The sequence below is a fragment of the Amblyomma maculatum genome, chromosome 2 (assembly GCF_055883805.1).
Source record: "Amblyomma maculatum isolate TAMU_Amacu chromosome 2, ASM5588380v1, whole genome shotgun sequence".
Classification (NCBI taxonomy): domain Eukaryota; kingdom Metazoa; phylum Arthropoda; class Arachnida; order Ixodida; family Ixodidae; genus Amblyomma; species Amblyomma maculatum.
The window spans coordinates 172,802,271-172,814,176 of NC_139345.1; the positions used below are offsets into that span (position 1 = coordinate 172,802,271).

Sequence of the window (11,906 nt, forward strand, 5' to 3'; positions counted from 1 at the left end):
ATTCAAGTGGAAATCAAGGAAAAAAATGGGCATTGCATGTAGTTCGAAGAAAGGATAACCGGTGATCGCTTAGGGTAAGAAACTGGATTGCAAGGGAATGAAAGCTTAGCAAGGGGCGTCGAAAAGTTAGATGGTCGGATGAGGTTAAGAAGTTCGCAGGGGTCAAGTGGATGCAGCTAGCACAGGACCGGGTTTATTGAAGGAATATGAGAGAGGCCTTCGCCCTGCTGTGGGTATATTGAGACAGATGATGATGATGATGGTGTTGATGTAGAGTATCGCAAAAGGAGGAACGATGTGCGGCAAGCCTGGGCGAGCGTAATCGATCGGCAAAATGGCAGAACAGAGAAAGCAGGAAGGAGACAGGAATGAGAAGGAAGACACAGAACTTTGCGTGTGAGACCTCGTGTGTCTTGTATAGCCGGGCCACTTAGTGAGGCTATCCTGTGGGTATAGGTGCAACCATTCCCTAAGCAGTAGGAGGTAAGGCGTCAAAAGGTTGCCGAAAGGACAGATGGTGCAAGACGGCCGGAGCTCAAAACTAGTTGGGAGCGCGCACTGGCACTCCCTGTGGCGTCGGCATTGTCCCCAATGGGGCCTAGCTACACTCGTCACCGCGGAACGCGAAAGGTTGAGGGGGAGGGGGAGGGGAGACAAAGCGGGAGGGTTCATGGCGTGAGTATTTCTGAGCGCAAAGTGCTGAGGTCAGTACTTGGGACCACGGAAGCAGTAAATAGCCTAGCTTCTTCGAGGACTTCAAACGGCGGAGACAGCTCTGGGCCAGAGACGTTCGACCATGATTCTGTTTTTGTTGTTTTCTTGCTGTTTCCTTATTTTGATAATGTCACGTGAGCTAGGAAAGAGGGAGGGAATATTTGTCTTGGATAGAATTTGGCCGGAAAACGAAAAAATGTGTCTCGTCTGGAGAGTTGTTTGTTTACTCGCTTTATTCAGTTTTTGCATAGATGAAAATTACAAAGTGATCTTAAAGTAATTGAGTTGCTCAACAAGAGCAATGGTAATTTAATTTCATTCCTTTCTGGATAAGTAATTATTAACGTATTTTAATTACATTTCTGCAATTTTAGGCCAAGTGATTAGTAATGTAATTTCATTCTTTTCAAAAGTCATTTTGCTATGTATGCTCCGGAGTCGCTCCGGAATTTGGTGCTGGATGTGTTGCGTGAACAGCATCCGTGCATGAAACGAGAATTAAAGCAGTATCAAGATCTATGGTGTGGGGACTTGACACTGATTATGCCCTTGAGCAATGTGAGTGGAATTGTCAGATATGCCAATCTGTTCTTTCCTCTGCACAGCCTGTTCCTTTGGTCTCCTGGCAACTGTCAAAACTCATGGAAGCGTGTACATTAGGATTTCGCGGAAGAAAGAGGGAAATCGTTCCTCGCCGTGATTGATGCTTGCTCCATAATGTTAGAAGAAACATGGACAACCTCCGCTAAAACGGCTGAATGTGTTTGTTCGTTATTCAATGACGTTAGGGAGAACTTTTAAAACAACAACAACATGACTTTAAACCGTCCAAACTGCACTCACATGTACACTGGCCGGAGAGCGTCTAAAACAAAACCGCACTACTCCGGAGACGCTGAGAATCTGTCTTCTCCTTGAAGGGAGCGCTGCTCCCGCGCTCCGCTCACCGACAGCACAATACATCACACGCGAACACAGCTGTACCCCTGAGGAAGAATGGGCGATTCCAGTCCGTCTACTTCCCTGCTCCGGAGTCAGTGGGGTGGCCCAGATGTCGTGCCGTGAAGACCGCAGTAGCGGAGGCGGCACCCTGAATATTAAACATCCTCCCCGCCGACTGAGTTCTAGTTCAATAATTTCTGGCTTCTAATGGGTGCAAAAGTTGAATTGGCCGCCTTACTGTAGTGCCACCTGCAAACAGATCATGCAGGATCGCGTTCTTCTATCTCGCCCAGGAAACCCCTCCTGGAGCAAACATTTCTGTGCCCGTTCGTTTTCAGGTGCGCTGAGCGGGCCCTCAAGTCAATCCTCTTTCCCATCACAGTTGTGAACAAATCGTCGCATTCAAGTTGTGACTCGCTGTAGGCGATTCAGATTGCTGAAGAGCGTAATTTCTATCACCGGCAGAGGTGCTTGTTCTGCAACATGCCTGACCGCTAGCTTTTTAATCTTCCTTTCATCGTCGGCTCTCTCGGTCGAAATATTAGCCATTATGTTAGGCCGGGTAGTTGGGGACACCTCAAGCCATTTGAGCCTTTTCCACCATTTGTCGCACCTCTTGAGCGCGTCCGGAGATATTCCCCGAGTTAGGATGACTGCTGGGTTGCTGATCCCTGGACAGTGTCTCCAGTCGCTTGGATTTGTTTTCTCTTGGATCTTCCCGACTCTGTTGGCTACAAAAGTCTTCCACAGAACAGCTGATCTCTTCACTAAATATAGGAAGCTTGTACGAACACCGAAAGCGCTATGCATTCTGAGTATTTTGGGGTGGTCCACCATTTGCCTGTACAGTGCAGTCGAACGTTGAGCGGGCAGCGCAAACAGTGCTAAAGCGATGGTTTGCTGTGCGGTAGTGGGCTGTAACAGCCGAACGCAGACTAAAGTGCAAAAGTTGAAGTCCGGACGATACGGCTATGGGTTTTTCAAGGTACCAAAGGTACGCCTGCACGAATGCGACAAGACGAAGGAGCTCTTGGAACGTTGCCGGCGAGAATGGCTCACACGCATCAAAAGACGGAACACGTCCGGACAAACGTCAAGTGTGTGCACGTCATTTCTTGTCAGGTACGCAAACGATTACTGATGTACGGTAGCCCGTGCGTCGCGCTGGTCAATTTTACTTGCTCGCAGCCGCGCGTCTTGCAGTTTAGTCAGACGCGGCTCCGCGATTGCTTTGTGTTTATGCATGCCCCTCAAATGTTGTGCATAGAATTGCTTCAGGAGCTCACCATTCGAGCTTCACATGTTCATTTTGCAGGTCGGCCGTCTAACCTTTTCGATGACTGCAATTAGGACTGGGTCCCATCGTTGCACCTGAGGTATGATGTTAATCCCCCAAATCCACAGCGGGAATTCAACATTGCTTGTAAGAAATTCGAAGTTGTATTTGTTTTCCCGCTTTACAATTGTTTTGTCATCATTTAAGCACTGTAATGCCTCTTACAGGAGGGGTTCATGGGTGGCCTGCCCGCAACGAGTCTACAATGAACTGGACAAACGCTGAGGTTACATCGCGCTCTTGGGTTTCCTTTTTCCTTTTCCAAGAAATAAAACTTCAGTTGGTAGATTCCGCTTAACCTCAGCGTTTGTCCAGTTCCTTTGTCCGTCTACAATGAACGCGGACTAGCCAACGCTATGTGAAGACGTGCCAATGCACGTCGAAGAATCGCAACCGGCAGGTTAATATCCGACCGTATGCTTATGCCAATGTTCTTAAAAAAAGGTATCCATTTTTGCGCGCAAAAAAAAAACATCCACAAGTAACCTAATTTACTTGTTTTTTTGGAACCATACAGATGCAGCCTGCCAAACTGACATGACTGTGACATGAAGTAGTTGGAGGACCAAGCTTCTGCCCTGGAGGAGCAGCTGAAGGTATTAAAGGAGGCGGCACGTAGCATAAGAGTCTCTGAAGAAGCATTGCAAGGGTGCGATGATAGAGTGGCCTTCTACACCGGACTCCACAAATTTCTGATGCTCCTCTCCTTACCCTAGCTAGTGAAAGGTAACATTTCCCACTCGGGTAAGCATTCCTTAAATCAGTTCCAGGAGATGATGCTTTTCCTGATGAGAATGAGGCTGGGATGCAAGTACCAAGATCTAGCCTATCCTTTTGGTGTTTCGCTGTCGGCAGCATCTAGAATTTGTGAGAAGTGGTTAGACTTGTTCTTAGACCGAATCGGATCCTTTGTTTGCTGGCCGGACAAGGAACAGGTGATGAAAACTATGCCTGTTGCATTTGTCGAAAGTTTTGGCTTAAATGTGACGGTTATCCTCGACTGTTTTGAAGCCGCCATTGACCGGCCCAGTTTCGATCTGTCTCGGGCAGATACTTACTCAAATGACAAACACAGAAACACTGTGAAATGTCTGCTTGGAATCAGTCCACAGGGAACTTTATCATTTCTTTCTAAAGCATTCGGCGGTTGAGCAAGTGACAAAACATTCATTGAAAAATGTAGGGTGCTTAACCTCCTAGAATATGGTGATGTTTTAGTAGAAAGGGCCTTCCTAATTGCATAAAATGTCGGGATGTGCCATGCATCTCTAGATATACCTGCCTTCACAAAGGGCAAAAAGCAGCTTCAAAGTGAAGATGTTGAGAAAATGAAAGAGATAGCTAATGTACGCATATATGTCGAAAGGGTCATTGACCATGGTGCGCAATACTATACTTAAGGGAACCCTGCCAGTAAATGTTTTGATGTTAAACGAGTACAGAGAGTGCCAAATTGATAAAATTGCACGTGTGTGTTGTGCACTTATCTACCTGTCCAACTCTGTTGTGCCATTTGATTAAAACTGGCATTGCCGTTGCCATTTGTTGTGATGCTACATTGTGTTGTGTTGTTGCTGTGGAACTTTCGTTTCACAATTTGTAATGCTTGTGCGGAATTATTGTGTCCTTGTGTGTACTATCAAGGTGTTTAGTAATTTCACTGCACAACAAGCCAGGCACAGGGACCAGAGAGTACATTTATGCACCGAAAAAATGTAGTCCAGACACTCTTGCTGTCCTGCAACTAGCGTGTAGCTTAAGCAGGTGTTCTCCTTTGGGTGGCTGCGGCTGGCACCTGTTCTTGCGGCCCAAAATATTTTCTAACCAAGTGGCAATTGTTTGCTGGTAAAATTATGGCATAAGAATTTGAGGTCAAAAAGAAAAGCGAGAAAACGTATACTGCTATTCATTTTTAAAATCCTTTTTTTAACTTCACAACAAACTCGCAAGTGCATGTGCATAAGCAGCATTTTGTGGCACACATCACTTTACAACGGCATTACCACACTACCTGCTGTCTATGTCAGTTTCTTTGCACCAAATGAAGGCAACTCACTCACTGATACTAGCATTAGGTGCTGCGAACTGGCTCTTTGCACTTATGACTAGATGAAAGTAGCAGCAGGTCGGCAGTGATTGAGCACTACATTGCCTGTCATTGTGAGGCACACTCACACGTCTCACAAAACCACTGGTGAGATTTTGGTGCTTTCTTCAAGCCTACAAATTTAAAATGGTACCATACAATTGGGCAGTTGAGCCCATTACAGGCAATCATTTTGCCTTCTTCGGTTCCTTTGCAGGAACAGAAGGCTTCATCAGTGCCATTGTAAGCATCAACACTTTGTTCGTGCTAGCCGCTGCTCTCCTGCTTCTGTACATTTGAATGTGATGCTGTGCTAAGTTGGTTTTCAGCTGGGCGTCGATTTTCAGCATCTCTCGTGAACCAATGGCCTACGAGTTCTGGCAGCAAGACTTTACGAAAGTTTTCAGCAACCACAAGAATAGGTTCCAAGAAAGCATGGTCTGCTGCAATCCTTTCAGCATTGATTTGATTTCAGATTTGGTCCATAAGATAAAATCGCATTCCTGTCGCTGCCACACAAACGTCTGCATTTGTACTTGATGGTAGTATCGATGGACCTTCTGTAGTTTGAGTCCAGTCTCACTCTCATGTTACAAAACTTTTTTCTTGTATGAGCTTACTTATTTTGCCATTTCTGACAGTCCATGAGCACTTAACATCTATGAGGCCTTGACCACAGCACTGGCACTCAACAAGCATATCTGGAGTTGCACCCAGATAAACATGCTGCCGAGACACAAGCTGTCCTGCCTCTTTAAATTTTGCATCTTCATGGCTTGTAATCATAAGTTCCTTGTACATTTTCAAAGCATTAGCTTCATTCTCCCTTCCGTACCTAACAGCTGGAGACAAAAATCTGCTTTCAGTAGGATAACAGATACTTTTATTGAGACTCAGTGACGGTTTGTTCCCCCTTGTGTGGCACACATTAAAAAGGGTGGAAGCTGTGATGCGGCCTGCCCTGTGCACGTACCATCTGGTACTCATATTCTGCGTCCTTGTTTTGGCTTCAATGCTGCAAACAGCTTTCTCATTCACGTCTAGTGAGCTGTAGACTATGTTGCATTTGTCCAAAGGTTGATCATGGGCCAAATGTAGTGCAGTTCGGTCGTAACTCTGACGCAGATCGGCGTCCTTGCAGCTACGTACCGCTGGTACGTAAAGGTCACTGTAACGCGGGTCTGTACTCGCAACCGCAGGCCTGTGCCCACTTTGAAAGACGAACTGAAAAATCGGTCCCATTCTTGCGCACTCGGTGCCGGTATCGTTAGCCGCGTGCAGGGTTCTGGCGTACAGCCAACGCTCGCAAGCTGCGCATCAATGCGGCGTTTTTTCTTTGCCGAAGAAGACAGGTCCATTTCAGATATGGGCCGCGCATCAATCTTTTAATTAGCGGGCAGCAACCAGGTGTTTGGGCCATCAGTACATAAGCGTTCTTGACGCGCACGCACTCCATACTCTATATAAGTGTGGGCCAGCAACATTTGAACAGGTCTCGCCGTTTCTGGCGATGCAGGTACAATGAGCCGCGACCACGTCGCCGTTGCTTTTAGCAAGAATCCATAAATCCACTGGAGGAATATTTAAGCTTTGTGAGTGGTTGACCTGGGCAGAGGCTACAACAAAATTAGCATCTCACCGAAATTGTATCTCAACAGAGTGTCATTTCAGATGCTTACCTGTGTTTTAAGAATGACCGTGTCGGTTGTGACCGCTTTGACGCGCGGCTGGCGCACCCAACCGCTCGTTACATACTTGTGTGCCTCAACCGATTTCCTGACCTTCAGCTGCTGCCGAGTTATAAAACTTTCCCTTAAAACAAGAAATTGACGTATATCGGCGACGTCGACAGACGGCCACAAGTTTACATCCAAGGCACAGTCGTCCGCGCCTAGCGTGAAAGGGTCCACTCCACACTGTTCTGCAAACTGTTCTCTTCAAACCGCACGCGATCTTTCGTGCATAGTGTCGCGGCGTACGATCCCGAGGAAGTTGCAGACATTTCGCGCACTTAATAAACGCACGTAATGAGCCCGTGATAACTCGATCGGCTTTAAAATCTGCGCACTCGGTCCCTACGCAATGTAAGCTGCTGCATGCAGCTTCGTCGTCTGCTGCGTCGTCTGCTGCATGTACGGGAATACGGTGGCCTACCCAGAATGCACAGCGTTCGTGCAAGCTTCCTATAGAGCAATAATAGAATCTGTCCATAGTGTGACCTCGTCGATAATCAGTGCTAAAGATTCTAAAAGATTCTAAAGTGCTAAAAGACCGTCCGAGCGCCTATCAAGGCACCGAGAAGCTCATAGCTGTGGTTAGGCTACCGTCTTCAGTGGTGCCACATGCATTTAGTTGTTTTCATATCGCTTTGCCATCTCAGGTATGCAACTGCTCCATGGGCTTGGGGCCTGCCGTCCGTGAATATGTGAAGCTTTGTTATACTGTTTTGTTGGTTGTCATACCGACGAGGGATGGAAATATATTTGAGGTGATGCACTGAATCGATCCACTTTCCCCATTTCTCACTCACACTTTGCGGCAGTGGCTCATCGCACTCTAAATAAAGTACCAAAAGCTCTTGAAATAACATTTTCGTTGTGATCGTTACTGGGCTCAGCAGACTGAGTGAATCGAAGATTCTAGCTGAGGCTTGGAGCACGAAGCATTTAGTGTTCCTGCTGATAGTAAGAAGCTCCAGCGCTGTTTTCAGGGAATACTTCAGCTCTTCGCTTTCTCTGTCCCACTCGAGCCCCAACTCTCTTGCCATGGCTAAGTCGTCGTCGCACTGTCAGCGCAGGCATTTTCAGCACAGTCAGTATCGAACCGTGGTAAAATAGGAGTTCGTTGTTGGAGCTCCACTTTCGCAGTTTCATCCTTGTTGAGCTCATTATTCGCTGTGCCGGCTCATAAAATCTCGTCGCCTCTTCCGTGTTGCCGAAACCGGTTATCAAATCGTCGACGTACAGACAGCTGCCGAAGATTTGTGCGGAGTGAGGGAGGTCCTCAGAGACATGATACAGGAGATGTCGTATGGTGGCAGCCAACATAAAGGGACTACTTGTGGCGTTATAAGGCACTTTTGTCATGCGCCAAACCTCTATATCCCCCTCTCATGAGTTCTCACATGACGCAGATGAATACGAGAGGAATCGCAGTGCGTCGCGGTCCTCACTTTTGATGCCAATCTGAAGAAAGGCCTTCTCGATGTCGGCGGTTAGTGCAATTTTGTGGCATAGAAAATTCAGAATAAGCAGCAGCAGGTCGCGGTATCAGGTTCGGGCCGGTGGTGAGGGCATCGTTAAGTGACACGCAGCCTTGTGCTTTCGAAGATACATCAAACACTATGCGAACTTTGGGGGTAGAGCTCTCTGAACTGAGGCATATAATACACTCAAGACGATGTGCCCTCGATTTCGTCGGCTAGAACCATTTCAGCAAAGACTTTATCTAGGTAGTCGCGGATGGCTGCATCATTGACCATTAGCCTGCTCTTGTTGGGCTTCAGACCCCGCATCAACCTGGCCAGGCGTCTTCTTGCAACAGCGTCTTTGCTGGCTAGCCCTTGGTAAAGTGCCTTCCGCGGGAGGCTCGCCTCGTATCGCCTAATGGTCAGTCAGAGAACGAGTGAAGTGTTCTCTAACCTGCTGCTCCTCGCTTCCAAGTGGGCACCTGCTTGAGGAGATACCGAGGCTCTCCAGCTCCCAGAACGCTCGAAGTTCGTCTGACAGGTTGGCGTCCATGTCACAGACGCTGGTGCGCAGAACGGCAATGGTGGAACACGACACACACGAAACAAACAGTGGTATCGGCCCTTACAAGGTCGAGCCAAAGTAAGTCGTGAGCGCACCAAGGCCCCTTGCGCTTTCCTTACTTCTGCGTGCACAATAGTCCAATAATAATCTGCGCTTATTAGAATTTTGATGCCTTGTGTGAATAGGCGATTTCGTGAGACGGTGGCATCCGCTAATTTCAAATCAGCCAACTGACTCATCTCAATAACGTTTTCTGGAAGGAGCAGTTGGTCGGAGCAGATTTCTTCGATTTCGAGGACTTCTAAGCTGTAGTGCTCGCGGTCGTACTGGCTTCGTAGCAAGAGCTTGACTCGACGTCGTTTTTTCTTCATAACGTTGGCTGAGCCGCCGAAAGGGTAAATGGCCAATTTCTCTTCACCGGTCACCTCAAGATTCAGTATTCGCAAGAGCTTCTCTGTTATAAACGATCGTTGACAGCCTCCGTCAAACAGACAGCGAGCAAGGCGTTTTCTGTTCGGTCCGTCGACCCACACCTGCGCCGTCTGCAGCAGCATGGCGTTTTTGTTGCCGTTGCAAAGAGACGCTGTTGAATGTAATCCAGTAGCGGTCTCGCTCTCGGTATTCGGTGCTGGTGGATCACAAAGAGAGGTGATCTATCGTCGCCCACACCTCGCGCGGGGGGCGGGTTGGCGCTGCGAGCGCGCGAACGCATCGGACGTGCAGCGCATCTGCTCCGCCAACTTTTGTCAAAAAGCACAGGAATGTTGCTGTGACTCCCGAATCATTATATTCATCAAATCCATGAACTCATCCGGGGTCTGAAGACATCATTCTGAACCAGATGGGGCGAATTTTCGCCGATATACGAGTCTCACCTTGTTTGCCAAGTTAACGCGGAGCTAGACCTAATGGCTCCGGCTCCCCGGACGCTGTCGACGGAGCACGGTCGACGCTCCTGTGAAAACCTGGCCAACAAAATGCTTCACGGATACGGCACTATGACTCTCTCGTGGGCAAACATCCCTACAAGTCAGCTTGCGGCCCCAGCGGAGCCACTTTCACCTTTGTAAGAGCCTACGTTCCAAGTTATGCAGAGACGCCGTCGCCAAGAAAGCAAGGGTGTGGAGCCAACTACAGGCTCCACACGTAATTCGTCGAAAGGGGAGAGTTGCGCTCTCTCCACCACGACTGCAATGAAGAAACAGAAGACGCCGGCATCTTCATAGGTTCCCAAACCTACTGTGCGCATGCAACTCGGGGACTATGTCGTAGTGCTCAAGCCTATGACAACGGTCGTTCTGAAGACACAGTTTCAAGCGGGTGAGTTGGGCGCTGCCCTCACGCATTACGCTCGACCGACTCAACTCAACGCCCTAACTATCAACCCTAGTTTGGAACAGAACTTAGTGTGTGTGAAACACAAAAACAAGAGGTGGTGCGATGCTTGCTCACAGACTTTCAACTTCACTCTGGTCAGGACTCATTTCGATGCGTGGACATGAAAACCTGACTGGTGATGTGCAGAGGTGGGCAACCTCATGAGGTTTCGACCTCATGAGGTCGACCTCAACCTCAAAATGACCTCAACCTCACGGAGTGAGGTGAGGTTGAGGTGAGGTCGGTGACAGCTCGAAATTTTTTGAGTGAGGTCACGAAATTGGACCTCAACCTCACGCGTGAGTTTGAGGTTGAGTGAGGTCGTCATTGTGTGAGGTCGAAATTGTGAGGTCCAGGCTTTTTGCTGTTGCCGCGGCTTTCTTCGAAGAGCGCCCCTTTTGACCCGGAGCTCGAGCGTACTGCCGCGGTGTGCCCGCCGACTCTCGGTGTTTGGTTACTCCCCAATCGGACGACCGGATGCGGCAGCCCCTGCCCAGCTTTCGGCATTCCACCGTAATGTCAGCAGCCCGAGACCGCTTCCCTCTGGTCTACTTGGAAGGAGACATTTTTTTTTTTACTTCACGAACTCCTCATGCCCCCCGCCAGCCACCCCCGTTTCCTTTGACTTGTTTGTGCCGATGCTTGCGGCAGGCTCAAACACCCAGGAGCGCGCAAAGCACATAACTCACGTTGACCTGCGGTGCTTTTGTCGGAGGCCGCAAAGAAAGCAGCAAACTAAAAAGCGAAGCAAATTGTCTTTGCGCAGACGGCGTGGTGCAGAACTGTGTCTTGTGCATGCCCGTTTCCAGGCGCTATAACGGCTGCTGCCTTACATTCGATAAAGGACCCTGCTGTACATTACACGGAAACTTAACAGAAAATGGTGCAGCGAAATTGTTAGGGGACGTGATACTGACAGATAAAAAAAAAACATGAACAAACCATAAAAACCGGCACAATACCATCTGGGCATTTTATCGAAGTCCTCCCTTTCGAATTGTACGTCATCGTTCTATATTTCGGTCCTGTAAATTTATATTCTTGTATTTTCCAGAACAACCTCTCTTGGTTTTGTGCTGCTTGTTTCTTATACAGATTCACAGGTGGCCCCGAACAACTGCAATGGGATGAAATGGACGGCACATCTTATAAGACGCAACTGGTATACAGGAAAACGCATGCGCATGTTAACCATTTGCCGAGATATAACAGACAAAAAATATATGGGGCTTGTATGCAGTCAAGCGCAATGAAAAAAAAAATGATTTCGCTCCGCTAAGGCTCTTTATTTCTCTCTCAAATTCTATTGAAATCAAGCAATGCGGGAGGAAGGGGGAGAGTAAGAGATTCTTAACTTCATAATATCAGGTTTTTCTTGAAATCTCTTATTCAGGCGCAGAAAAAACAAATACAAAAAGAGAACAGCGTTCTCCTACATGTTTTTATGAGCTAGAAAGTATTAAGATGGTTTCCGGCTGGACATTTTGGCGTCTAGACGGACGAATTGGTGTGGCGAACTGAACGTGTCTGTTTTGTGCTCCCGTCTGCTCGAGACGGACAAATCAATCGGATGAAAATTTTTGTGGCCAGATGTCGGAATAATGTTTACAGATATTTGTCTTTTGTCTTTAAAAATCAATTTTAACGTACGGGATGTGAAGCCAATTACATGCTAGCACTGAGGAATGCCGTATTAAGT

At 47.8% G+C, this 11,906-nt stretch overlaps 2 pseudogenes; one reads left to right on the forward strand and one right to left on the reverse strand.

Moving 5' to 3' along the window:
• The first annotated feature begins 1,232 nt into the window (after positions 1–1,232).
• On the forward strand, positions 1,233–4,513 carry LOC146200447 (uncharacterized; annotated as a pseudogene).
• A 634-nt stretch (positions 4,514–5,147) lies between these two features.
• LOC146200448 (uncharacterized) lies at positions 5,148–7,080 on the reverse strand (annotated as a pseudogene).
• Between the last annotated feature and the right edge of the window lie 4,826 nt (positions 7,081–11,906).